Here is a 27878-nt window from a genome sequence, read left to right as displayed (position 1 = left end):
CTGGAAGGCAGCTCCACCCTCTGGACCATCAGGTCAGCTTACTCATTGCCTCTCTCCCCTGCAGAGGATGAGTCGATGAGTCTCCGGCAACTCTTGTGCGTTCCCCGCCCGCATCTGGCTCAGTCCACAAGGCCCCATCCAGCTGGAAGCTCCCGAGGGCCCTGAGCCTTGGCGAAGGCCCCAGCTTTCTTCTCGCTCTCCTGGCCTGGGTCCCAGTCTGACAGTTCACACTCCCTCCTTGCCTGAGTTCCCATGAAAAGTGGCCTCCGCCCCCAGCCCCCTGCCCAGGACCAGATTACAAAATGCTGAGACAATGGAGGCTCCAAGCCAAATTTCCAATGGGCCTGCCATTAAATCACCAACAGACTCTGTGTACATCTGGGACAGATGCCGGAGCTGAGGCCACAGGGCACAAGGCTTTGTCACACTGGGTCAGCATGACCTTGGTGGGAGTGTTTCGGGGGAGCTCAGACCTCAAGTTAGGACACTTGAATCTAAATCCCAGACCTTTCTAGCTGCCTGGTCCTGGGCAAATGAGCACCCTCCCCTTTGAGCCTCAGTTTTCTTGACTGTAAAATGGGGATAATAATGTTTATCACACAGGGTATACGACCAAGGAGAGTGATTAACACACACAAGGACATCTAGCAGCAAACAGGATACTGGATCGTCACTTATCTTTCTTGAAGCTGTTGTAGCAGGACCTGGGACCAGAAAGAACACTGTTTGTAGGTTTCTTCTCCCAGAATCACCAACTAGGTCCAAGCAACGTTATTCAAAGAGAGGAGGAGAGTCATCCAACCCAGACAGCATCTGCCTGGTGAAAATGGCTTCAATTCAACCACCCAGGTGGACACAGTAGAGTTGTCAAGTTAAGCTAAGGGTGAGAATGACTGAACAGGGAGAATATAAAGGCCAGAGGAGCACGCTCTGGCCTGAGAGTTGGAAAGGGCTTCCTGGCTTCTCAGAGTTGGCCCCCTCCATCCCTCCTCTCTGCCTGAGCTTCCTGCAGACCCCGCTGCTAAGCAGTCACTGCTGCGGCCAAGACCCTCTCTCTGCCTCAAGGTTCAGCTGGAGACGTTCTTGCAGCACCTCTCAGCACCTCTTGCAATTTGTAGCACTTACTCACAGACAGGATTATCAGTTTACTCTCTGTCTCCCCCTCCAGACTGTAAATGCCTCAAGGGCAGAAACCTCTCAGTTTACAAATAACAGCAACCAAAAGTGATCTACCAGCAGCTAGCTGATGCCTGTAACCCTAGCACTTTGGGAGGCCAAGGTGGGAGGATCACTTGAGTCCAGGAATTTGAGACCAGCCTGGGCAACATAGCAAGATCCTATCTCTACAAAAAATGAAAACGTAGTTGGGCATGGTGGCTATGGTGCTTTGTGGCTGCAGTCCTAGCTGCTTGAGAGGCTAAGGAGGGAGGATCCCTTGAGCCCAGGAGTTTGAGGCTGCAGTGAACTGTGATTACGCCACAGCACCCTAACCTGGGTGACAGAGTGAGACCTTGGTTTTTTTTTAAAAAAAGCTATAAATTACTGAAAATAAAAATAATTTACAAAAAAATTTCCTGAGGCAGGAAGATCTTTTGAGCCCAGGAGTCCAAGGTTATAGTAAGCTGTGATCATGCCACTGCACTCCAGCCTGGGTGACAGAGACCTTATCTTTAAAAAAAAAAAAAAAAAATTAGCCAGGCGCAGTGGCTCAAGCCTGTAATCCCAGCACTTTGGGAGGCCGAGGCAGGTGGATCACGAGGTCGAGAGATCGAGACCATCCTGGTCAACATGGTGAAACCCCGTCTCTACTAAAAATACAAAAAAATAGCTGGGCATGGTGGCGCTTGCCTGTAATCCCAGCTACTCAGGAGGCTGAGGCAGGAGAATTACTTGAACCCAGGAGGCGGAGGTTGCGGTGAGCCAAGATCGCGCCATTGCACTCCAGCCTGGGTAACAAGAGCAAAACTCCGTCTCAAAAAAAAAAAAAAAAAAAAAAAAATTATACATTTTTGAAAAGGAAAATTTTAAAGCATTTTTTTGTCTCCAGCCATACCATCCTGAACACGCCCGATCTCATCTGATCTCAGAAGCTAAGCGGGGTCAGACCTGGTTAGTACTTGGATGGGAGACTGCCGGGGAATACTGGGTGCTGTAGGCTTTTGTAGGAAAAAAAAGCTTTTTTTCTTTTTTTTTTTTTTTTTGAGATGGACTTTTGCTCTTGTTGCCCAGGCTGGAATGCAGTGGCGTGATCTCAGTTCACTGCAACCTCCGTCTCCCAAGTTCAAACGATTCTCCTGCCTCAGTCTCCTGAGTAGTTGGGATTACAAATGCCAAATGCCCGCCACAACATCCAGTTAATTTTTTTTTTTTTTTTTTTTTTTTTTTTTTTTTTTTGTATTTTTAGTAGAGATGGGGTTTTGCAGTGTTGGTCAGGCTGGTCTCAAACTCCTGATCTCACGTGATCTGCCCATCTCAGCCTCCTCAAGTGCTAGGATTACAGGCATGACCCACCTCGCCCAGCCAAAAAGAGCTTTTTTAATTAAAAATAGGCCAGGTGTGGAGGCTCATGCCTGTAATCCCAACACTTTGGGAGGCCCAGGTGGGCAGATCATCTGAGGAAAGGAGTTCGAGGCCAGCCTGGCCAACATGGCGAAACCTGTCTCTACTAAAAATACAAACATTAGCCGGGCATGGCTGGCATGTGCCCACTACTCCTGAGGCTGAGGCAGGAGGATGGCTTGAACCCGGGAGGTGGGGGCTGCAGTGAGCCAAGATCATGCCACTGCACTCAATCCCGAGCAACAGAGTGAGATTACGACAAAGAAAAAAATAAAAGAAAGATTAAGACGGGCGCGGTGGCTCAAGCCTGTAATCCCAGCACTTTGGGAGGCCGAGGCGGGTGGATCACGAGGTCGAGAGATCGAGACCATCCTGGTCAACATGGTGAAACCTCGTCTCTACTAAAAATACAAAAAATTAGCTGGGCATGGTGGCTCATGCCTGTAATCCCAGCTACTCAGGAGGCTGAGGCAGGAGAATTGCCTGAACCCAGGAGGCGGAGGTTGCGGTGAGCCGAGATCGCGCCATTGCGCTCCAGCCTGGGTAACAAGAGGGAAACTCCGTCTCAAAAAAAAAAGAAAAAGAAAAAGAAAGATTAAAGAATAAAATTAACTTTAAAAAATTTCTAGCTCTCTCCAGGCACATATAAACACATACTCATTCAGTTTCAGCTGCAACAAGTGAAGAGCTTGGAAGTCATCATGTCTATCCTCACAGTAAGAAAAAGCTGAACAAACTGAAATTAATGAATTGTCCTAGATCCAGCAGAGAACTAAAGTCACAGGGGAAACCACCCACAGAAAAAAAATGGAGGAATAAGGGAGAATCACGACGAAGACAGCCTCCTGGGAAGCAGAAGCCGCTGGAGCCAGGAACTGGTTGGAACGTCTGAAACGGTCATTTCTAGGGCCAGGCATGGTAATCTCAGCACTGTAATCCCAGCACTCTGGGAGGCTAAGGCAGGCAGATCACTTGAGGTCAGCAGTTCGAGACCAGCCTGGCCAACATGGTGAAACCTTGTCTCTACTAAAATTACAAAATTATATGGGTGTGGTGGCAGGCACCTGTAATCCCAGCTACTCAGGAGGCTGAGGTAGGAGAACCTGCCTGGAATCTGGGAGGTGGAGGTTGCAGTGAGCTGAGATCACACCACTGCACTCCAGCCTGGGTGACAGAGTGAGCAAAATCTCCATCTTAAAAAAAAATTAAAAAAAAAAAAAAAACAACAAGACCGGGTGCAGTGGCTCACGCCTGTAATCCCAGGAATTTGGGAGGCCGAGGTGGTGAGGAGATCAAGACCATCCTGGCTAACACAGTAAAACCCCGTCTCAAAAAAAAAAAAAAAAAAAAAAAAAAAGCCTAACAAAACATTGAAAAAAATCTTGAAAGGAAAAAAAAAAAAAAAAACAAAGACTGTCTCAAATAAAAATAAAATAAAATGGTCATTGCTGGAGGCTCAGTGTGGACTAGGTTGCAAATTGAAAAATTTAGGGGGCCCAGTCTTAGGAATTCCCCACATTTTTTAGGGTTTTATCTCCAAGAGCCTACCAGGTTCTCACAGTGAAGATTGGAGAAAAGTCCCCTCATGTTTCTGGCAGGGAAAAGGGAAAGTGACCGTTCTGAAATACACCCAGATCTTTGTCGGTAACAAAGGCTTGCCTTCAAGGGAAACTACTTTTCCAGAGTCTTATCTGATCTGGAGGAAAGGTGTTGATTATCCGGACTTCTCCAGACTTCCTGTCTCACAAAGAGGAGGGGGAAAACGGAAGCTAAGACATTCTGAAGGTCCCAGCTCAGCAACTCAGACCTCACAAAAGAAAAAAACCAACCAAGCAGGATTGAATCGTTAAGATTACAGATGAAACGCCCACCACATCAACAGGTACAATAACAGCAGATTGCAATTCAGAGAGCTCCAGGTAAAAGACTCTTTTTTTTTTTTTAACCTCCCCCTACCTCCAAGACTCTATTCAGGAAAGACTTATTGTCTGGGTGTAGTGGCTCATGCCTGTAATCCTAGCACTTTGGGAGGCTGAAGTGGAGGATCGCTTGAGCCCAGGAGTTTGAGACCAGCCCGGGTAACATAGCAAGACCCTGTCTCTATAAAAATATTGAAAACTTTGCTGGGTGTGGAGGTGCACACCTGTGGTCCCAGCTACTCTGGAGGCTGAGGTGGGAGGATTCTTGTCTGGGTGCAGTGGCTCATGACCGTCATCTCATTGTTATGGGGTCCTTGGGGTCTCGCTTTGCCAGCTGGAAACCTCTGTAGCCAGTGACACCTTTGCCCAAGTTTTACACAGGCCTACTGGGCTCATTCTACCCACTTGGCCTGGCAGGCTGCACTTGGCCTGGCAGGCTGCACTTGGCTCACGCTACTAGCCTAGATCCCATGCCTGCCAAGGGCAAGCCAGGCATGCGGCAGTGAAGGATGTGTGAGCGAGCATGGGGTCTGGCTACTGTGCATGGCCAGGCATGCCCGCTGCAGTGGGGCAGGCAGCTCCAGGTGCTGGCACAGGCACCAGCTCCCTGTGAGGCTGCAGCTGGACCAGGCATACCACACGCAGCTTCTACGGCTAGCACCGGGGAACACAATGGCACCCGGAAGCTTAGAGATGCTGGGAACTGCAGAGCCCCAAACAGGGTGTCACAGCCCTGGCTCAGAGAGCTATGAGGTCTGGCTCCCCGAAGGGCCACGGCTCTTCTCTCCTCTCTTCTCTCTTTCTTGTCACCTGCAACATTATGAGGAAGAGGCATGTTTCAGCCCTGTTTGTGTTACAACTCTTTTAGCCCTGCCATTTGGTGGGTCCCAAGTTGTTGTCCTGTGTCCAGGAAGAATGAGGCATGTGGCCAAGTGGAGAGTGAGCAAAGTGAAGAGGAGCTTTATTGAGGGACAGAACAGCCCTCAGGAGACCTGAAGTGGGGAGCTCCTTTCCACAGGTAGGCTGTCCCAGTGACTGTTCAGCTCTTAGCAGAGTGGAGACCCTGGAGTGGGTGGGCCCTCTCCACAGCTGGGATATTGCTGTCTCCCTGAGTCTGGCTGAGTCTGAGGCTTTAATGGGCCTCAGAGGGGAGGAAGTGTGCACCAATCGGTCCATGGGTGGCCGAGGGTGGGCCCAGAAGAAGTACTACAAATTCCCTCCCACTCCTTCCCATGGGACAGGCAGCCCAGCCCCCAGGCTTCAGGCCCTCCCTGGCTTGGAGGTGGGGCTTCACAGGGACCTGCCTCCCTCCATCCAGGAGCTGTCTGCGTCCTGCTGCCATTCATGGCACCCAGGCTGTTCATGCCAAGGGATGTGTGCAGGCCAACACCAAGCTGCCCTTAGTCCCCGCTTGGCCTCCCTCCCCTGCTCGTTGGTGTTCAAAGTCTGGAGGGGGCTAAAGTGGCAGGGGGCTTCTGTGTCAGCGCTGCAGCAAGCGTCCCTACACGTGGCCAGGCTGCGACAGCACCTGGGCTTGACCCCAACCTCACGTCAAGATCAAGGAGAGGCCAGGCAGCGGGAGCAGGAACTTCCAAACCGGCAAGGGAAGGGGCTGCCTTCCCAGCCCCTCGAGAGTGCAGAAATGCCTGGGCGGCTACAGCTGCGCATGGGAGGGTGGGGCTCCTGCCTGCTCCGAGCCCCCACTGGCTCCATGAAGTATGCAGCCCCGGCCACACCTCACCCACTGCAGCTGGCGTCACAACAGCGGCCACTCTAGACAGGCCACTGCTGCCACCACCAGCACTTTGGGAAGCTGAGGTGGAGGATCATTTGAGCTCAGGAATTCCAGACCAGCCTGGGCCATATAGTAAGACCCCATCTCCATAAAATATTAAAAAATTAGCTGGTGCACACCTGTGGTCCCAGCTACCCAGGAGACTGAGGTGAGAAGATGGCTTGAACCCAGGAGGTGGAGGCTGCCGTGAGCTGAGATTACACCACTGCACTCCAGCCTGGACAACAGAGGGAAATCCTGTCTTGAAAAAAAAAAAATGTTTACTTTTATTATTTTTCCTTTTTTTTTTTTTTTTTTTTTTTTTTGAGACGGAGTTTTTGCTCGTTACCCAGGCTGGAGTGTAATGGCGCAATCTCGGCTCACCACAATCTCCGCCTCCTGGGTTCAGGCAATTCTCCTGCCTCAGCCTCCTGAGTAGCTGGGATTACAGGCACGTGCCACCATGCCCAGCTAATTTTTTGTATTTTGAGTAGAGACGGGGTTTCACCATGTTGACCAGGATGGTCTCGATCTCTTGACCTTGTGATCCACCCGCCTCGGCCTCCCAAAGTGCTGGGATTACAGGCTTGAGCCACCGTGCCCGGCTATTTTTCCTTTTTTTTAATTTTTTTTTTAAAGACGGAGTTTCACTGTGTTGGTCAGGCTGGTCTTGAACTCCCGACCTCAGGTGATCCGCCCGCCTTGACCTCCAAAGTGCTTGGATTACAGGCGTGAGCCACCACGCCTGGCCTATTTTTACTCTTTTGAGACAGGGTCTCACTTTGTTGCCCAGGCTGCAGTGCAGTGGTGCAATCTCAGTTCACTGCAACCTCTGCCTCTTGGGTTCAAGTGCTTCTCCTGCCTCCTGAGTAGCTGAGACTACAGGCCTCCACCACGCCCAGCTAATTTTGGTATTTTTAGTAGAGATGGGGTTTTACCATGTTGGCCAGCTAGTCTCAAACTCCTGGCTCCAAATGATCTGCCCTCCTCGGCCTTCCAGAATGCTGGGATTACAGGCATGAGCCACTGTACCCAGCCAAAACATTTTTTTTTTTTTTTTAACAAAAACTTGTTTTTTTGCCTGGCGCGGTGGCTCACATCTATAATCCCAGCACTTTGGGAGGCCGAGGTGGGCGGATCACCTGAGACCAGGAGTTCAAGACTGGCCTGGCCAAATGGAGAAACCCCATCTTAAAAAAAAAAAAAAAAAAAAAAAAAGTGTTTTAAAAAAGAATTCTGGCTGGGCGCGGTGGCTCACGCCTGTAATCCCAGCACTTTGGGAGGCCGAGGCAGGTGGATCACAAGGTCAAGAGATTGAGACCATCCTTGTCAACATGGTGAAACCCCATCTCTACTAAAAATACGAAAAATTAGCTGGGCATGGTGGCGTGTGCCTGTAATCCCAGCTACTCAGGAGGCTGAGGCAGGAGAATTGCCTGAACCCAGGAGGCGGAGGTTGCCGTGAGCTGAGATCGCGCCATTGCACTCCAGCCTTGGCAACAAGAGCCAAACTCCGTCTCAAAAAAAAAAATAAATAAATAAATAAAAATAAAATACCTTTTCCGTGCCGGTAGCGCTCACGCAAAAATGGTGAACGTTCCTAAAACCCGCCGGACTTTCTGTAAGAAGTGTGGCAAGCACCAACCCCACAAAGTGACACAGTACAAGAAGGGCAAGGATTCTCTCTGTATGCCCAGGGAAAGCGGCATTATGACAGGAAGCAGAGTGGCTATGGTGGGCAGACTAAGCCGATTTTCCGGAAAAAGGCTAAAACTACAAAGAAGATTGTGCTAAGGCTCGAGTGCGTTGAGCCCAACTGCAGATCTAAGAGAATGCTGGCTATTAAAAGATGCAAGCATTTTGAACTGGGAGGAGATAAGAAGAGAAAGGGCCAAGTGATCCAGTTCTAAGTGTCATCTTTTATGAAGACAATAAAATCTTGAGTTTATGTTAAAAAAAAAAAATAAAATAAAATAAAATAAAAAAGAGTTCTTAGGCAAACCAAAGAAAATAGGGAAAACAACAACAAGCAGGGGCTAGAAGAATTTATCTGAAGCCTGTGGCAGCTACAGCTGCAGCAAACATTAAAGACAGCCCAACTCTTCGGTAGAGTAGCATGAAACCTCACGCAGAAAGCCTCATTACCTTGGTTCCTATGACCAGATACTTCGTGCTGGCTTTCAACAACAAATCACAAGGCCTGCTGTAAAAGGAAAAAAAAAAAAAAACCACAGCATGAAGAGGCAAGGCAGGCATCAGAACCAGACTCAGATATAAAACAGAATAAGGAATTATCAGGTAGAAATTTTCAAATAACTCTGATTGTATTAGCAAAGACTCCCTCCTTTGACCAAAATGTTAGTCATGCTCCTCTGAGTTCTCTGCTTGACTAGGCCTTTCTTGGGCTTCCCTTTCTGTCCCTGTGGAATCCAATTGGAGCAGGAATCTTGCTAGGTCAGTTTATTGAAAGTCTCTCATCCTTGGCATTTGACTACCCTGGCCAGCCTTTATCAAGAGTCCTGTGAAAGGCTGGGCACAGTGGCTCACACCTGTAATCCCAGCAATTTGGGAGGCCAAGGCAGGTGAATCACTTGAGCTCAGGAGTTCAAGACCAGCCTGGGCAACATGGTGAAACCTTATCTCTACAAAAAATACAAAAATTAGCTGGGCATCAGCTGGGTGCCTGTAATCCCAGCACTTTGGGAAGCTGAGGTGGGCAGAATCACCTGAGGTCAGGAGTCTGAGACCAGCCTGGCCAACATGGTGAAATCCCGTCTCTACTAAAAACCCAAAAAAAGGCCGGGTGCGGTGGCACAAGCCTGTAATCCCAGCACTTTGGGAGGCCGAGGCGGGTGGAACATGAGGTCAAGAGATCGAGACCATCCTGGTCAACATGGTGAAACCCCATCTCTACTAAAAATACAAAAAATTAGCTGGGCATGGTGGCACGTGCCTGTAGTCCCAGCTACTCAGGAGGCTGAGGCAGGAGAATTGCCTGAACCCAGGAGGCGGAGGTTGCGGTGAGCCGAGATCGCGCCATTGCACTCCAGCCTGGGTAACAAGAGTGAAACTCCACCTCAAAAAAAAAAAAAAAAAATCAAAAAAAAAATTTAGCCAGGCGTGGTGGTGGCTGTAATCCCAGCTACTTGGGAGGCTGAGGCACAAGAATCGCTTGAACCTGAGAGGTGGAGATTGCAGTGAGCCGAGACCACGCCATTGCACTCCAGCCTGGGCAACAAGAATGAAACTGGCCGTCTCAAAAAAATAAAAAATAAACATAAAAAATTAGCAGGGTGTGGTGATCCAGATTAGAAAGGACTAAAGAGAAGCAATAACTAACCCAAGGTGTGATTCAGAGAAGACCCATTCCTGGGCCTAGGAAAAATATGATGAGGGTCTGTGGAAGATAACTGTATCAACATTAATTTCCTGATTTAGTCACTAGCCTGTGGTTATTTTGGGAGGAAATACAAACCAAGGCATTTGGGGGTAAAGGAGCATCAAGGTGGGTGAAGGGTGCATGGGGACTCTTTGTATAATGTTTACAGTGTTTTTAGAAGCTTCACACTATTTCTTTTCTTTTTTTTGAGTCGGAGTTTCGCTCTTGTTACCCAGGCTGGAGTGCAATGGCACAATCTCGGCTCACCGCAACCTCCGCCTCTTGGGTTCAGGCAATTCTCCTGCCTCAGCCTCCTGAGTAGCTGGGATTACAGGCACGCACCACTGTGCTCAGCTAATGTTTTGTATTTTTTAGTAGAGACGGGATTTCACCATGTTGACCAGGATGGTCTCGATCTCCTGACCTCGTGATCCACCCGCCTCGGCCTCCCAAAGTGCTGGGATTACAGGCTCGAGCCACCGCGCCCGGCGCTTCACACGATTTCAAAATAAAAAGTTAGAAAAGAAAATGGGCATCAACTCTAAAATCAGAAGAAAAGAGTTTTAGGAAGAAAATGTGTCTCTGGTCCTAGCCTGTGCTGTGAGTCCATGGAGTAGATTTCCGCTGTCAGCAAAGTTCCCAACAGCTGGAGAACAAGAAGGAACAAAAGCGGAGCTGCCCTCCTGAGCTGCCAGGGTCCCAGACACAAAGCTGGCCTCCCAGGGCTTTCATGAAAGATAGGTGTTGATAAGGCCTGCAGGTCATCTTGCTCAGATGTGGCCTCCCAGCTCACTGAGAGGGGCCCACCCTTTCAAAGCTCAGTCAGAAATAAACCAGAGCAAAGCGTGTTTCTTTTCAGCCACAAGCTGCACCTGGTGCATCCAACCTGGGTATTAGCCAGCCCTCAGCGGGGTGCCCACCAGAGTGGGGGCCTGCAGACGCCCCTTCCCAGAGAGGCCAGGAGGTCATGGCCCAAGTCTCCTTCAGATTTACAAGGATGGAGATTGAACTTTGGCATTCTGTTTGGATGAGTCCAGAAAAAAAGCCAAACCTCAATATCACTCTTAGAAAAGATAAGCTGCAAAAACAGCTAATGCCTGTAGTCCCAGCTAATTGTGGTCTAAGGCAGGAGGATTGCCTGAACCTGGGAGGTCGAGGCTACATTGAGCCACTGCACTCCAGCCTGGGTGACAAAGTGAGACCCTCTTTAAAAAATAAAAAAGTCCTATCAAGTTGGTTCATGCAGAAACCTCTTTTCTTGTTGTTTTTTTTTTTTTGGAGACGGAGTTTTACTCTTGTGGCACAGGCTGGAGAGCAGTGATGCATTCTCAGCTCACTGCAACCTCGCCCTCCTTGGTTCAAGCAATTCTCCCGCCCAGCCTCTCAAGTAGCTGGGATTACAGTCATGCACCACTGCACCCGGCTAATTTTCTTTTTGGTAGAGGCGGGGTTTCTCCATGTTGGTTAGGCTGGCCTTGGACTCCCAACCTCAGGTGATTCGTTCACCTTAGCCTCCCAAAGTGCTGGGATTACAGGTGTGAGGCACCACACCTGGTCCCCCCAAAAATGTTCTGGTTTTTTTTTTTTTGTTTTTTTTTTTTTGAGCTGGAGTTTTGCTCTTGTTGCCCAGGCTGGAGTGCAATGGCAATATCTCAGCTCACTGCAACCTATACCTCCCAGGTTCAAGCGATTCTTCTGCCTCTGCCTGGGATTACAAGTGTCCATCACCATGCCCGGCTAGTTTTTGTATTTTTAGTAGAGATGGGGTTTCACCATATTGGTCAGGCTGGTCTCAAACTCCTGACTTCACTATCTCAAAATAGTGAATATGTCTCACGAGATCTAATGGCTTTATAAGTTGGAATTTCCCTGTACAAGCTCTCTCTGCCTGCTGCCATCCACGTAAGATGGGACTTGCTCCTCCTTGCCTTCCACCCTGATTGTGCAGCCTCCCCAGCCATGTGGAACTGTGAGTCCAATAAACCTCTTTCTTTTGTAAATTACACAGTCTTGGGTATGTCTTTAGCAGCCACATGAAAACGGACTAATAAATTCTCTTATCTCTCTTTCTTTCTGTCTCTCTGTCTGTCTGTCTGTCTATCTGCTTATCCATCCATCCATCTATCCTACTGGTTCCATCTCTCCAGGAAACTCTGATTAATACAACAACTAAATACAGTGTGGAATCCTGGAGAGGATCTTGGACTAGAACAGGATATTAGAGGAAAAATGTAGATAAATATTGTATTACATCAATGTTCATTTTCTGGTTTTAATCACTATGCTACAATTATGTAAGATGCTAACATTAAGGCAAGCTGGGGAAGAGTACATATTTTGTAAATTTTCTGTAAGAAATTTTCTGTAGGAAATTACAAAAAAATTAAAAGGAAACCTTTTTAAATTTTATTTAAAACATTTGTGGAAGTGGCAGGCACAGTGGCTCATGCCTGTAATCCCAGCACTTTGGGAGGCTGAGGCAGGTGGATCACACCTGAGGTCGGGAGTTCAAGACCAGCCTGACCAACATGGAGAAACCCTGTCTCTACTAAAAATACAAAATTAGCTGGGCATGGTGGCATATGCCTGTAATCCCAACTACTAGGGATGCTGAGGCAAAAGAATCACTTGACCCAGGAGGCAGAGGTTGTGGTGAGCAGAGACAGTGCCAGTACACTTTAGCCTGGGCAACAAGAGCATAACTCTGTCTCAAAAAAATAAAAAAGATAATGGTAAAATGCCATGTTGTCAAAACGTAAATAGGTGGTCTAAATCATGTAAGTCAGATACTAGGTTCTCTTACTGTTTCAAGATTGTAAACTGAGTTCGATCGGTAGCGGGAGCGGAGAGCGGACCCCAGAGAGCCCTGAGCAGCCCCACCGCCGCCGCCGGCCTAGTTACCATCACATCCCGGGAGGAGCCGTAGCTGCCGCAGCCGGCCCCAGTCACCATCACCGCAACCATGAGCAGCGAGGCCGAGACCCAGCAGCCGCCCCCGCCCTCAGCGCCGCCGACACCAAGCCCGGCACTCCGGGCAGCGGCGCAGGGAGCGGTGGCCCGGGTGGCCTCACATCGGCGGCGCCTGCCGGCGGGGACAAGAAGGTCATCGCAACGAAGGTTTTGGGAACAGTAAAATGGTTCAATGTAAGGAACGGATATGGCTTCATCAACAGGAATGACACCAAGGAAGATGCATTTGTACACCAGATTGCCCTAAAGAAGAACCCCAGGAAGTACCTTCGCAGTGTAGGAGATGGAGAGACTGTGGAGTTTGATGTTGTTGAAGGAGAAAAGGGGGCGGAGGCAGCAAATGTTACAGGTCCTGGTGGCGTTCCGGTTCAAGGCAGTCAATATGCAGCAGACCGTAACCATTATAGACGCTATCCACGTCGTAGGGGTCCTCCACGCAATTACCAGCAAAATTACCAGAATAGTGAGAGTGGGGAAAGGAACGAGGGATCAGAGAGCGCTCCCGAAGGCCAGGCCCCACAACACCCGCCCTGCCGCAGGCGAGGGTTCCCACCTGACTACATGCGGAGACCCTGTGGGCATCGACCACAATATTACAACCCTCCTGTGCAGGGAGAGGTGATGGAGGGTGCTGACGACCAGGGTGCAGAACAAGGTAGACCAGTGAGGCAGAGTATGTATCGGGGATACAGACCACGATTCCGCAGGGGCCCTCCTCGCCAAAGACAGCCTAGAGAGGACGGCAGTGAAGACGATAAAGACAAGGAGATGAGACCCAAGGTCAGCAGCCACCTCAACGTCGGTACCGCCGCGACTTCAATTACCGACGCAGATGCCCAGAAAACCCTCAACCACAAGATGGCAAAGAGACAAAAGCAGCCGATCCACCAGCTGAGAATTCGTCCGCTCCCGAGGCTGAGCAGGGCCGGGCTGAGTAAATGCCGGCTTACCATCTCTACCATCATCCGGTTTAGTCATCCAACAAGAAGAAATAAGAAATTCCAGCAATAAGAAATGAACAAAAGATTGGAGCTGAAGACCTTAAGTGCTTGCTTTTGCCCGTTGACCAGATAAATAGAACTATCTGCATTATCTATGCAGCATGGGGTTTTTATTATTTTTACCTAAAGATGTCTCTTTTTGGTAATAACAAACATGTTTTTTAAAAAAGCCTGGTTTTTCTCAATACACCTTTAAAGGTTTTTAAATTGTTTCATATCTGGTCAAGCTGAGATTTTTAAGAACTTCATTTTTAATTTTTTTTTTTTTTTTTTTTTTTTTTTTTTTTGACACGGAGTTTCGCTCTTGTTACCCAGGGTGGAGTGCAATGGCACGATCTCCGCTCACCGCAACCTCTGCCTCCTGGGTTCAGGCAATTCTCCTGTCTCAGCCTCCTGAGTAGCTGGGATTATAGGCACGCACCACCATGCCCAGCTAATTTTTTGTATTTTTTTTAGTAGAGACGGGGTTTCACCATGTTGACCAGGATGGTCTCGATCTCTTGACCTCGTGATCCACCCGCCTCGGCCTCCCAAAGTGCTGGGATTACAGGCTTGAGCCACCGCGCCCAGCCCATTTTTAACTTGTAATAAAAGTTTACAACTTGATTTTTTCAAAAAAGTCAACAAACTGCAAGCACCTGTTAATAAAGATCTTAAATAATAAAAAATTAAAAATTAAAAAATTTAAAAAAGATTGTAAACTGCCTGCTTTACAACTTGGAAAGACCTGTGGACATACAAAATTAACCACACCCCTAACTATGCTGTAAATAGTCAGACTTTATCTGAACCTAGTACATAACTAAAACAGCTTACCAGATTTTACATTAAAGTTAAAAATTGCTAAGAGTTATTATTATGACATGTAAATGAGACTACCGAAAATAGATTTACACACGAGGTATGTAAGAAAAGTAAAATGTGTTTGTGGTAAACACCTATAAAAAGGTATGAAAATGTACATCTTGCCTAGGAATAAAGGATTGTTTTGAAACCAATATAAGGGTAAAATTTGGCTTACTCTTTCTTGTACAAGATTTTCATGTAGTAGTGAAGAATAATGAAAGATTTTCATTTGCCTTGCAGATAGACCACCAAGGAGAGGAAAGCAGGAAAAGGAGGCAAACTGTTTGAAAAACTAAGTCTTCCCTCTTAATGAGTAAAGGTTTTTGCCTTGTTTTAAATGACAAAAATAAATAATCTATGTTAATCTGGAATTGTATTTTATAATATCAAGTGTTTTAAACCTCTAACACTTAACAGGCTTTCCTAACTCAAACTTCAGATTCATAATTGTCTCTCCTGACCCCTAGCTTTCAGATGCTACAGAGGGCCCCTGAAGCATCCAGAAGAGGGGCAAAAAGGATTATTTGGCATGTTTACATATGTGGGATTGCCAAAATGATGTTTAATCTTCTTCAGGTTATATTTTAGTGAATAATGTTGCTACATGTTCCAAAATTGTATGGAATTTCTAAAATTCTGAGTATATGCTATTAATCATAGTTAAGGTTATTATGTTAAGTTATTGTAAGCCACAGAAATAACCAAATTTCTTTATGAATTGTGTTTTGACATTGTTGTTGTTTGAGACAGAGTCTCACTGTGTCACCCAGGCTGGAGTGCAGTGGCACAATCTTGGCTCACTTCAACTTCCACCTCCTTTTTTCTTTTCTTTTTTTTTTTTAGATGGAGTTTCACTCTTGTTACCCAGGCTGGAGTGCAATGGCACGATCTCGGCTCACCACAACCTCCGCCTCCTGGGTTCAGGCAATTCTCCTGCCTCAGCCTCCTGAGTAGCTGGGATTATAGGCACACGCCACCATGCCCAGCTAATGTTTTGTATTTTTAGTAGAGACGGGGTTTTACCATGTTGACCAGGTTGGTCTCGATCTCTCGACCTTGTGATCCACCCGCCTCGGCCTCCCAAAGTGCTGGGATTACAGGCTTGAGCCACCGCGCCCAGCCCCACCTCCTTTTTTCAATCAGTTCTCATGCCTCAGCCTCCCAAGTAGCTGGGACTACAGGTGTGTGCCACCATGCCTGGTTAATTTTTTTGCCTTTTTAGTAAAGATGGGGCTTCAACATGTTGGCCAGGCTGGTCTCGAACTCCTGACCTCAAGTGATCTGCCTACCTTGGCCTCCCAAAGTGCTGGGATTACAGGCAGGAGTCCCTGTGCCTGGTAATCAGGTTCTTGACTGTAACTAACCTAGACATTTTGTCATTCACAGAGAATTGTTATCTTGTTTTAATCCTCTTCAAAAGATGGTTTATAATCAGCTATAGGACTTTGACAGGTGCTCTCAAATGCAAGTTTCTGATAACTTTTGGAGATTATGACATTAGAATAAAGGAAAAATGTACAAGTCTCAAGAAGAACTGAAATGTTCATAAGCATCAATCAAAACAAGAGTTAACAGAAGGGACTGAACTAACAGAAAACTGAAATAATCTTTTTAACCTTTTTTCTTAAAACATTGCTGATTCTTGGCCAGGCACAGTGGCTAATGCCTATGATCCCAGAACTTTGAGAAGCTAAGGCAGGTGGATCACTTGAGGTCAGGAGTTTGAGACCAGCTTGGTCAATATGGTGGAACCCCATCTCTACTAAAAATACAAAAATTAACCTGGTGTAGTGGCAGGCACCTGTACTCCCAGCTACTTGAGAGGCCGAGGCAGGAAAATTGCTTGAACCTGGGAAGCAGAGGTTGCAGTGAGCTGAGATCATGACATTGCACTCCAGCCTGGGTGACAGAGCGAGACTCTGTCTCAAAAAAGAAAAAAGAAAAGTTGCTGATTCTTGTTTTGTTTTTCAGAGTCAAGGAAACTTAAGCTATTTACAGCCTTTAATAATTAAGTGAGGTATACTCTTGTAAACAAAATTTGGGGCATGTTTGTTTCTCTCTGCCTGGCTTCTGCAGAATTTGGAAACTATTTGTGAATACTCCTAACTTATGATAATATAGTTGTTTGCCTTATTCCAATAATAATCCATTTCATTTTGAAACAGGACACAATTGGAGAAATTGGCTTTGACTGGAAGGGTATGCTTCCCTTTAAGGAATCAAACTTGACATACAGAGCCAATAAAAGCCCCTTGGGAAACTGGCCTCATACCTTGTCTGCACAGTCCCCAAACAGAGTTCCTAACCTGTGGTGAGTAGAGAATGTCACTTTCTAACAGGCCTACAAACCCTATATTCTTGGGACTTTAAGAAGAGAGGAATTCACCCCATTCGTAGGTATTTGAGGATACAAACCCATGGCGGGGCATGACTTTTAAATGTCTGAGATTTCTTATGGAACAGAATCCTATCAAAGTCAATTTTATTTTATTTTATTTTATTTTATTTATTTATTATTTGAGATGGAGTCTCACTCTGTTGCCCAGGCTGGAGTGCAGTGGCTCAATCTCGGCTCACTGCAACCTCTTACTCCTAGGTTCAAGTTGTTTTCCTGCCTCAGCCTCCCAAGTAGCTGGCACTACAGGTGCATGCCACCACATCTGGCTAATTCGTTGTATTTTAAATAGAGACTGGGTTTCATCGTGGTAGCCAGAATGGTCTCGATCTCCTGACCTCGTGATCTGTCCACCTCAGCCTCCCAAAGTGCTGGGATTACAGGCGTGAGCCACCTCACTCAGCTGATTCAAAGCCAATTTTAAAAGCCTATATAAAAATGCTTATTCTTGCTGCACCTTATCCAAATAATCAGGTCATGTATAAAACTAAAGTTTATTTTGGAAACAGCTCAGTCCTATCGTGATTTGTTTTGAACACAAATGAAGACTAAGAGAGACAAATTGTGTTTCAAAACTTACCATACACTTGTCATTAAATTCTAATCTCCTTAGTTGTTTTTAAGTTCTTGCCTACATTTTAGACTAACCCTGCTTGTTTTTGTAAACCCACTAGCAATCTCTGGCTGCAGCTCAGAAAAATAACAAAAAGAAATGGGTAATGTAAAAGTCTGGATCAATATTCTAGTTCTGGGCAATTAATCCTGCAAATCCTGCCATGTGATGGGAGTAAACAGGGCGCCCATAACCCAGAGGTTTCTTTGTTTGGGAAAATAGAACCAAAGAAGTTAACCAAAGCCAAACTCCATGCATCCAAATCTTAGCAGGTTTAACTATAGCTACCAGTTATCAGGGCATATTGGCAGCCTTGGGATTGTTGAGCTGTCCTTACTTCCACCCCTTTGCTTTGTTTTAATACATGTCCTCTAATAACCCAAGTTGTTTCTTCTCCCCTAAAGGCTATCAAGCTCCAAATAGTGATGCAAATGAAACTACACATGGACTTGCCCTTCTTCCAAGGACTCTTAGACCTACCCCAGGAGGAACCCTATCTGTTGTTCCCCACACAACACCCCTTTCCGGTAGAAAATAGCCCCAAGGATCGTCGCTCCACCTCCCTAAATGCAATTAGGGTCTTTGCTCCTGAGGAGGGAGAATGAGAGAGGAGAAAGGAAGAAACTGATCAGGTTATCAGTTAGGGTGGATCCTCAGTTGAATTCTTTTTTTTTTTTTTTTTTTTTTTGAGACGGAGTTTCGCTCTTGTTACCCAGGCTGGAGTGCAATGGCGCGATCTCGGCTCACCACAACCTCCGCCTCCTGGGTTCAGGCAAGTCTCCTGCCTCAGCCTCCTGAGTAGCTGGGATTACAGGCACGCGCCACCATGCCCAGCTAATTTTTTGTATTTTTAGTAGAGACTGGGTTTCACCATGTTGACCAGGATGGTCTCGATCTCTCGACCTCGTGATCCACCCGCCTCGGCCTCCCAAAGTGCTGGGATTACAGGCTTGAGCCACCGCACCCGGCCCCCTCAGTTGAATTCTTTCAAACAAAATAACAACCTGAAAAATCAAGCTGCAGGCACAGATAAGGGCACTTGCATGGGGGCTTGCCTAAGACATGCCCATAGATGCACAGATAAAGAAAGCCTGCACAGGTAACTTGCTTAGACATGTCTGCAATGAAAAATTTCATCCCCTGACACATGAGCAGCCAGGGAAACAAAGCAATATGGAGTAACTCAAGCTAAGGGCTTGCATGTACATTAGGAGGGTGGGGTGGAGCTACTAGAAATTTGCACCTTATGCAAATGAGACACCCAGCCTGACTCATCAGTTTTCTATAAAAGCCTTTGCATTCAACTGTAAAAACAGCAACACTCTTTCGGACCCCTCTCCACAGTGGAGAGCTTTCTTCTTTTGCTTATTGAACTTTCATTTCAACCTCATCCTTGGTGTACACATGCCTTAATTTTCATGGTCATGAGACAAGGAACTCCTGATGATACCTCAAATAATGAGAGATTGCTACATTGCGCTGCATTGGCAGACTATAAAACTAGCTTGAGGAAAACAATACTGTATAAATATCATGCTGATTCCGTGCATATGCAGCCTTCTGGAGAACCTTTCCCCAGTCCTATAAAGTATTGTCACCTGTCTGGCACTCTAACTGAGTCTACAAAAGACCATTTTACCTTTCTGTCAAGTCAGATGCTTTAGGATGACAGGGAACATGGTAAAACTAGTGAATTCCATGAACATGGACTCATTGCTGTACTTTTCTGGCTGTGAAGTGTGTTCCCTCCTCAGAAATAGGCAGGATATTGTGGGTCATGCCTGTAATTACAACATTTTAGGAGGCTGAAGCAGGAGGATTGTTTGGGGCCAAGAGTTCAAGGCTGTAGTAAGCCATGACTGTGCCATTGCACTCCAGACTGGGCAACAGAGTAAGATTCTGTCTAAAAAAAGAAAAAGCAATGCTATATGGAATATTATGATTGATGATGGACAAGGCATTCCATAAGTCCAAATCCATATCCAGAGTGACTGTTCCAGTAAGGACAGAATGCTGCCCCTTCCACGATGGGAGAGGGCGAATGTAATCAACCGCCACCAGGTAGCTGTTTGATCACCCTGGGGAATGGTGCCATTGTAGGGACTTAGTGTTGTTCTCTGCTGCTGGCAGATTGGACACTCAGAAGTGACAGTAGCCAAGTCAGCCCTGGTAAGTGATACTCCATACTGCTGAGCCCATCATAAATCATAACCTCCATCACTGCCACCATTACCCTTTTGTTCGTGAGTCCATTGGGCGATGACAGGGATGACAGGGGGAAGAGGTTGACTGAAATACCTCTAGGTTGAATGGGCCAACCTATCCACTTGAATATTAAAACCCTCCTTCCTGAGGTCACCCTTTGGTGAGCATTCACATGGGACACAAATAACTTCACATCTTTGCCCGCTCAGAGAGGTCCATCCACATAACTCTTCCTCAGATTTGTCACTGATGTTTTTGTTTGTTTGTTTGTTTGTTTGTTTTTAGATAGAGTCTTGGTCTCTCTTGCCCAGGCTGATGTGCAGTGGCATAATCTTGGCTCACTGCAACCTTCACCTGCTAGGTTCAAGCAATTCTCCTGTCTCACCCTCCCAAGTAACTAGGACTATAGGCACACACAACCATGCCTGGCTAATTTTTGTATTTTTAGTAGAGACAGGGTTTCACCATATTGGTCAGGCTGGTCTTGAACTCCTGACCTCAAGTGATCCACCCACTTCGGCCTCTCAAAGTTCTGGGAATATGGTCATGAGCCTCTGAACCCAGCCTGTCACTGATGTTTCAACCATGTTTCTTCCAAGTTTCTGATCATCTGCCAAACCATTGGCTCCAGCTCATGGATTGGTTTACAATTACACATCTGACCATTTCTCCTTTCAAGCAAAGTGCACAACCACGGGCACTTCCCAAAGTCCTGCACACTGAGAGAATTCCCTTCACCACTGTCCTTCAGGGAGTCCCAGAGAAGGGCCACAGTGCTGCAGCTTCCACTTGTGATTGATGCCCCACTATTGGGCCAAACCATCTGTAAACCTGGTCCTACTCTTCTCTTCCTCTGTCGGCTGACCATAGGAGAGTCTCCATGAGCCATAGGTGCAGGCTGAAAGAGACAAAGAAGGGTAGTGGGAGTGGGGACTGTGGGCATTTGGGCCACTTCCTCATGCAACTTACTTGTGCCTTTAGGACCAGCTTGAGCCCCATCATGTATCTGTCACTTCCATCTGATGATGGAGTGCCGCCGTGTATGCCCAACTTTACAGCTTAGTGGCTCAAAATAATGCCCACTGAGTCACATGATAACTTGGTGGCCCAAGTCAGGTCACACGATAACGTGGTGGCCTATGGCCAAACATCCAGTTTCTACAAAGTCCAGCCGCAGGCCAAGAGCTGTCTCTCAAAAGGAGAGGAGTTATCTGCAGATGAGGGCAAGGCCTTGCCCCAAAATCCTGAGGGCCTGTGCTGTGATTCGCCTGTAGAGGTTGGCCAAAGGCTCCAAACAGCATCCCTCTTGCCACTGACACCCCAAGAACCATTGGCTCCGTTGAATCATACGGCCGAAGTGGTAGAGCTGCTTGCAGAGAAGTGTTACTTTCCCCTTATCTCTCTTCCCCTTCCAGCCTTTCTTCCCAGCTGTCCTCACATACTCACCTGTTGCAGAGTCTTCTCCTGTTCTGGGTCCCAGTCAAAACTAGCAGCTTTTTTTTTTTTCTTCAGTTTTTACAGTTTTATTTAAACACAGGATGTGCACATGAGCTGTCTACTCATTTTCTTCACTGAGTAGCCTGGCATTGAGGTCGGTGACTCTGATGGCCAGCTGGGCAGCTCTTTCCACAATGGCTCTGTGGTTCTTGGAGGAAACACTGTGAGCAATCTCAGCACAGTAAGATGTGTTGCACACAGCAGCACTTCCAGCTCCTTCACGTTGTGGACAGGAACTTCCGGAAGCCACTGCACAGCATGTGCTTTGTTTTTTTTGTTGCTCCCATAACCAATGTTGGGTGTCGGAAATAGATGTTAGAAATAGATGCTCAGTGCCGCAAAGAAAAATGAGCACTGAGACAAATGATCTTTCAGCAATGCAATTTTTACTTTCTGGACTGCAGGAAGAGTACCCTTGCTAGCCATCGTGCCACAAGAGTACGATGAACAAAGGAAAACACACAGATTTATTCCTTACACATTTGGGGGTCATTCCTACTGCTGTGTCTGATCTCCCTTGGCTGGAGCCAGACCTCACCATCTAAACTAAAACCCAATTGGCTAACAACTTAAAACTTTTCTAAACAAGTAAAAGCAATAGAGAGCTGGGACATGCCTGTGAACATGTCCAGCACAGATATCTTGGTTAAAGTACAAGGACATAGAATGTACTACATGCCTATAAGCATGGCATGTTTAATAGCTACATAGGATAGAGCTTAACAAAGTTATTAGCACCACGGCCAGGTGTGGTGGCTCACGCCTGTAATCCAAGCATTTTGGAGGCCAAGGCAGGCGGATCACCTGAGGTCGGGAGTTCAAGACCAGCCTGACCAACATGGTGAAACCCCGTCAAAAAAAACAAAACAACAACAACAACAACAACAACGAAAACAGTTATTAGCACCCTTATTCTTTAACAAGAGAGGAAACTTTTTATTTTTAAAATTTTATTTATTTATTTTTTTTTTAGAGATGGGGGTTTCACCATGTTGGCCAGGCTGGTCTTGAACTCCTGACCTCAGGTGATCCACCCACCTCAGCCCCCCAGAGGGCTAGGATTACAACCATTAGCCACTGTGCCCAGCCAAGAAAGGAAACTTTAAAAAGGAACTTTCTACTTCCCACATTGGGCATCAAGATCTGGCCCTTGAACCTTCTATGCATCCTGTTGTCAATATCTCTGAGTTGCCGCCACGTATTCTTTTTTTTTTTTTTTTTTCTTTTTGAGACGGAGTTTCGCTCTTGTTACCCAGGCTGGAGTGCAATGGCACGATCTCGGCTCACCGCAACCTCCGCCTCCTGGGTTCAGGCAATTCTCCTGCCTCAGCCTCCTGAGTAGCTGGGATTACAGGCACGCGCCACCATGCCCAGCTAATTTTTTGTATTTTTAGTAGAGACGGGGTTTCACCATGTTGACCAGGATGGTCTCGATCTCTGATCCACCCGCCTCGGCCTCCCGAAGTGCTGGGATTACAGGCTTGAGCCACCGCGTCCGGCGCTGCCACGTATTCTTAATTTTGACATATTGGTCCGAATGATGCTGGATGAACTTCTTGGTTCTCTTTTTGACGATCTTGGGCTTCACAAGCAGTCTGAGGGCAACCATGATGCCGAGGAGGAGATGGCTGTCACCTCCAGAGGCAGCGTCAAGGAAGAGAGAAGGGCAAAACTAGCAGCTTTTTAAGTCACTCAGTAGGTAGGCCAGAGTAACGCACCCAAGTGGGAAATGTGTTGCCTCCAAAATCTGGTACCAGGCCAACTCTGTAGATACATTATAATATATAATATACATATGTATTAGTCTCTTCTTGCAATGCTATAAAGATATACCTGAATCTGGATAACTAGGTTACTTTTGATTTTGCAGGCTCATAGGTACAAGCGACTTGCCTTGTCTCAGATGAGACTTTGGACTGCGGACTTTTGAGTTAATGCTAAAATGAGTTAAGACTTTGAGAGAGGCCGGGTGCGGTGGCTCAAGCCTGTAATCCCAGCACTTTGGGAGGCCGAGGCGGGTGGATCACGAGGTCGAGAGATCGAGACCATCCTGGTCAACATGGTGAAACCCCGTCTCTACTAAAAATACAAAAAATTAGCTGGGCGTGGTGGCGCATGACTGTAATCCCAGCTACTCAGGAGGCTGAGGCAGGAGAATTGCCTGAACCCAGGAAGCGGAGGTTGCAGTGAGCCGAGATCGCGCCATTGCACTCCAGCCTGGGTAACAAGAGCGAAACTCCGTCTCAAAAAAAAAAAAAAAAAAAAAAAGACTTTGAGAGAAAATGAGCTGGGCATGGTGGCGTGTGCCTGTAATCCCAGCTACTCAGGAGGCTGAGGCAGGAGAATTGCCTGAACCCAGGAGGCGGAGGTTGCGGTGAGCCGAGATCACGCCATTGCACTCCAGCCTGGGTAACAAGAGTGAAACTCCGTCTCAAAAAAAAAAAAAAAAGACTTTGAGGGAATGTTGGGAAGGTATGAATGGTTTTGAAATGTGAGGACATGAGATGTGGAGGGGCCAGGGGCAGAATGATATGGTTTGGCTGTGTCCCCTCCCAATCTCATCTTGAATTGTACTCCTATAATTCCCACATGTTGTGGGAGGGCTCCGGCAGGAGATAATTTGAATCATGGGGTAGTTTCCCACATGCTGTTCTCATGGTGGTGAATAAGTCTCACAAAATCTGATTTTTTTTTTTTTTTTTTTTTTTTTTTTGAGACAGAGTTTCTCTCTTGTTACCCAGGCTGGAGTGCAATGGAGCGATCTCGGCTCACCGCAACCTCCGCCTCCTGGGATCAGGCAATTCTCCTGCCTCAGCCTCCTGAATAGCTGGGATTACAGGCACGTGCCACCATGCCCAGCTAATGTTTTGTATTTTTAGTAGAGAGGGGGTTTCACCATGTTGACCAGGATGGTCTCAATCTCTTGACCTCGTGATCCACCCGCCTCGGCCTCCCAAAGTGCTGGGATTACAGGCTTGAGCCACCGCGCCCGGCCTAATCTGATGGTTTTATCAGGGGTTTCCACTTTGCACTTTCCTCCTTCTCTCTTGCCGCACCTAGCAAAGACGTGCCTTTCACCTCCCGTGATGATTATGAGAACTTCCCCAACCACGTGGAACTGTAAGTCCAATTAGACCTCCTTCTTCTGTAAATTGCCCAGTCTCCGGTACGTCTCATCAGCAGCGTGAAAACAAGCTAATACAAGTGGGGGCACAGATCCAAACCGTATCAGTATATATATGCGTACATGTGCATATAAAAAAAAAGAGAGAAGTGTGTGTGTGCATTAGTCAGAGTTCTCAACAGAAAAAGAACCAGCAGGATGTGTCTATAGAGGGAAAGATACTTATTTTAAGAAATTGGCTCACACGAGTATGGAGACTGGCAAGTCTAAAATCTGATAGTAGACTGGCAAGCTAAGACCCAGGGGCTGATGCTGCAGTTCACGTCCAAAGGCATCTGCTGCAGAATTTCCTCCTGCTGGTGGGCCATTTTGCTCTGTTCAGGCCCCAACTGATGGACGAGACCCACTCGCATGATGGCGGCCAATCTGCTTTACTCAAATCCGCTAATTTAATTTTTTTTTTGAGACAGAGTCTCACTTTGTTGCCCAGGCTATAGTGCAATGGTGTGATCTCAGCTCACTGCAACCCCCACATCTTGGGTTCAAGTGACTCTCCTGCCTCAGCTTCCCGAGTAGCTGGGACTACAGGTGTGTGCCACCATGCCCAGCTAATTTTTGTATTTTTAGTAGAGACAGGGTTTCACCATGTTGACCAGGCTGATCTTGAACTCCTGAACTCAGGTCATCTGCCCTCCTCAATCTCCTAAAGTGTTGGGATTATAGGCGTGAGCCACCGCGCAGAGCCTAATTTAAATGTTAACATCATCCAAAAACACGCTCACAGAAACATCCAGAATAGTGTATGACCACATGTCTCTGGCCCAGCCAAGTTAACACATGAAGGTAACTATCACAACTGGCATGTGAGTACACATAAACGTAGTCCCTAGCTCTGTCTGTGGAGTGGGACTAGAATCCATGACACCCCAACAGCAATGAAGACATTCCACACCCAGATTTTGGTTTCAAATACTATTCCCTAATAAAAGAAGTAAGAACTTCATGGAATTTCTCCTCCATTTTCTTGAAGAAATGGCTGATTCCAGGATTGGAATAGAGAAAACATAGATGAAATTAGATGTTATAGCATCAGAAAGGAAGGAACAACTTGGCCGCAAGTGGTGGCTCACGCCTGTAATCCCAACACTTCAGGAGGCCGACGCGGGCAGATCGCTTGAGGTCAGGAGTTTGAGACCAGCCTGGCCAACATGGTGAAACCTTATCTGTACTAAAAATAGAAAAAAAAATCAACCGGGCATGATAGCACATGCCTGTAATCCCAGGTACTTGGGAGGCTGAGGCAGAAGAATTGCTTGAACCTGGGGGCAGAGGTTGCAGCAAGCTGAGACTGCACCCTGAGTAACCATAACGGTGATCGATCATGGCTTACAGGGTAAACTAAGTATTCATAAATTTATATTTATAGAAATGATTGACTAAATAAATACATGAGGGGGAAAGATGGCTTTTTTTTTTTTTTTTTTTTTTTTTTTGAGATGGAGTCTGGCTCTATTGCCCAGGCTAGAGTGCAGTGGCGCGATCTCAGCCCACTGCAACCTCAGCCTCCCGAGTTGAAGCGTTTCTCTTGCCTCAGCCTCCCAAGTACCTGGGATTATAGGCACTTGCCACCACGCCCAGCTAACTTTTGTATTTTTAGTAGAGATGGGTTTCACTGTGTTGGCCAGGCTGGTCTTGAACTTCTGACCTCGTGATCTGGCCGCCTCTAACTCCCAAAGTGCTGGATTACAAGCGTCAGCCACTGCGCCTGGCCAAAGATAACCTTTTCTTAGAGTAGAATTCCAGTTAGCAAATGTAGAAAGAATAATGGAAATAGAAAATAACCATTAGGTACACACCATAGCATTAATTGAGGCAGGCGAGAATTTTTGATAGCTGCTAGAGTAAGTGGGCCAAAGTCTGATGAGAGACAGGATATTTGTAGAATCTCAAAGTGTCTCCCTACAGGATGCTTATTAATGACAAATGATAGGTAGCAATTTTACAAGGGAAAAAACCTGGCAGATATCTAAGAGCAAAGTTAGTCACCAGTAATAAGGCATTTGGACCATGAACCCCCTGATACAATGCACAAAGGACACAATATTGCTCCTGTGGGATTCTTGCCCCCAAAACACAATTCAATTGAATTATGAGAAGATATCAGATAAACACACATTAAGGCAACGTTTACAAAATAAGTAGCTGAAATTCGTCAAAGGTGTAGAGACCTTTGAAAGACAAAGCCTGAGGAATTGTCCCAGACTGGAGGGAACTAAGGTAAACTTGACAACTGCCAGTAACGGGAATCAACTGTATGAGTGTATATGTGTGTGCGTATGTGGGTGTCCAAAACAATGCAAATAATGAGACTCAACTACATACGTATGTGTGGATGTGCATGTGTGTGTTTGTATATTCAGTATATATCTAGTATATATTCAAGAGTTTATACCAACAACTCCAATTCCAATCGATTCATCATCACAGGATTTATTCCAGCCTTCCTCTTTTGTTTATTTCCTTCCTTCCTTCCTTCCTTTCTTTCTTTCTCTCTCTCTCTTTCTTTCTTTCTTTCTTTCTTTCTTTCTGAGAGGGAGAGTCTTGATCTGTCTGTTGTACAGTCTGGAGTGTTGGAGTGTAGTGGCGAAATCTGAGCTCACTGAAACCTCCACCTCCCAGGTTCAAGCAGTTCTCCTGCCTCAGCTTCCTGAATAGCTGAGATTACAGGCTCTCACCACTATGCCTGGCTAATTTTTGTGTTTTTAGTAGAGACAGGGTTTTACCCTGTTGGCCAAGCTGTTCTCAAACTCCTGGCCTCATGCAATCGTCCTGCCTCGGCCTCCCAAAGTGCTGGAATTACAGGCGTGAGCCACCACCACCACACCCAGCTGCTTTGCTTATTTATTTTTCTTTCTTTTTCCTTTTTTTTTTTTTTTTTTTGAAAGAGAGTCTAGCTCTGTAGCCCAGGCTGGAGTACAGTGGCACGATCTCAGCTCACTGCAACTCTGCCTCCTGGGTTCAAGCGATTCTTCTGTCTCAGCCTCCCGAGTAGCTGGGACTACAGACACCTGCCACCAAACCCAGATAATTTTTGTATTTTTAGTAGAGACTGGGTTTCACTGTGTTGTCCAGGCTGGTCTCAAACTCCTGACCTCGTGATCGGCCCACCTCTGCCTCCCAAAGTGCTGGGATTGCAAGTGTGAGCCACCACACCTGGCCCTGCTCTATTTCTAACTTTTTTCTCCAACAGCAAGAAACCTGGCTTTCATTATCTACGATATATTTGCTTAATTGCTCAATCCTAAGATATAGATAAAATAAATTCAGAATTTCTAACCCACATTCCTGTGAAAGTTGAGTCTAACAAAAATACAATATTGTATACACTTTTTTATTCTTATTTTTTTGTGATGGAGTTTTGCTCTATTGCCCAGGCTGAAGTGCAGTGGCACAATCTTGGCTCACTGCAACCTCTGCCTCCCAGGTTCAAGTGATTCTCCTGCTCAGCCTCCTGAGTAGCTGGAATTACAGGTGCCTGCCACCACACCTGGCTAATTTTTCTATTTTTAGTAGAGGTGGGGTTTTGCCATGTTGGC

At 46.6% G+C, this 27878-nt stretch overlaps 3 pseudogenes; all 3 read left to right on the top strand.

Moving 5' to 3' along the window:
• The first annotated feature begins 2039 nt into the window (after positions 1-2039).
• LOC120366422 (5S ribosomal RNA) lies at positions 2040-2158 on the top strand (annotated as a pseudogene).
• A 5657-nt stretch (positions 2159-7815) lies between these two features.
• Positions 7816-8238, top strand: LOC120366373 (large ribosomal subunit protein eL42-like; annotated as a pseudogene).
• A 4340-nt stretch (positions 8239-12578) lies between these two features.
• Positions 12579-13604, top strand: LOC120366378 (Y-box-binding protein 1 pseudogene; annotated as a pseudogene).
• The last annotated feature ends 14274 nt before the right edge of the window (positions 13605-27878 follow it).

Source organism: Saimiri boliviensis, chromosome 2 (assembly GCF_048565385.1).
Source record: "Saimiri boliviensis isolate mSaiBol1 chromosome 2, mSaiBol1.pri, whole genome shotgun sequence".
Taxonomy (NCBI): domain Eukaryota; kingdom Metazoa; phylum Chordata; class Mammalia; order Primates; family Cebidae; genus Saimiri; species Saimiri boliviensis.
This window is presented reverse-complemented; position numbering and strand designations above follow the sequence as displayed.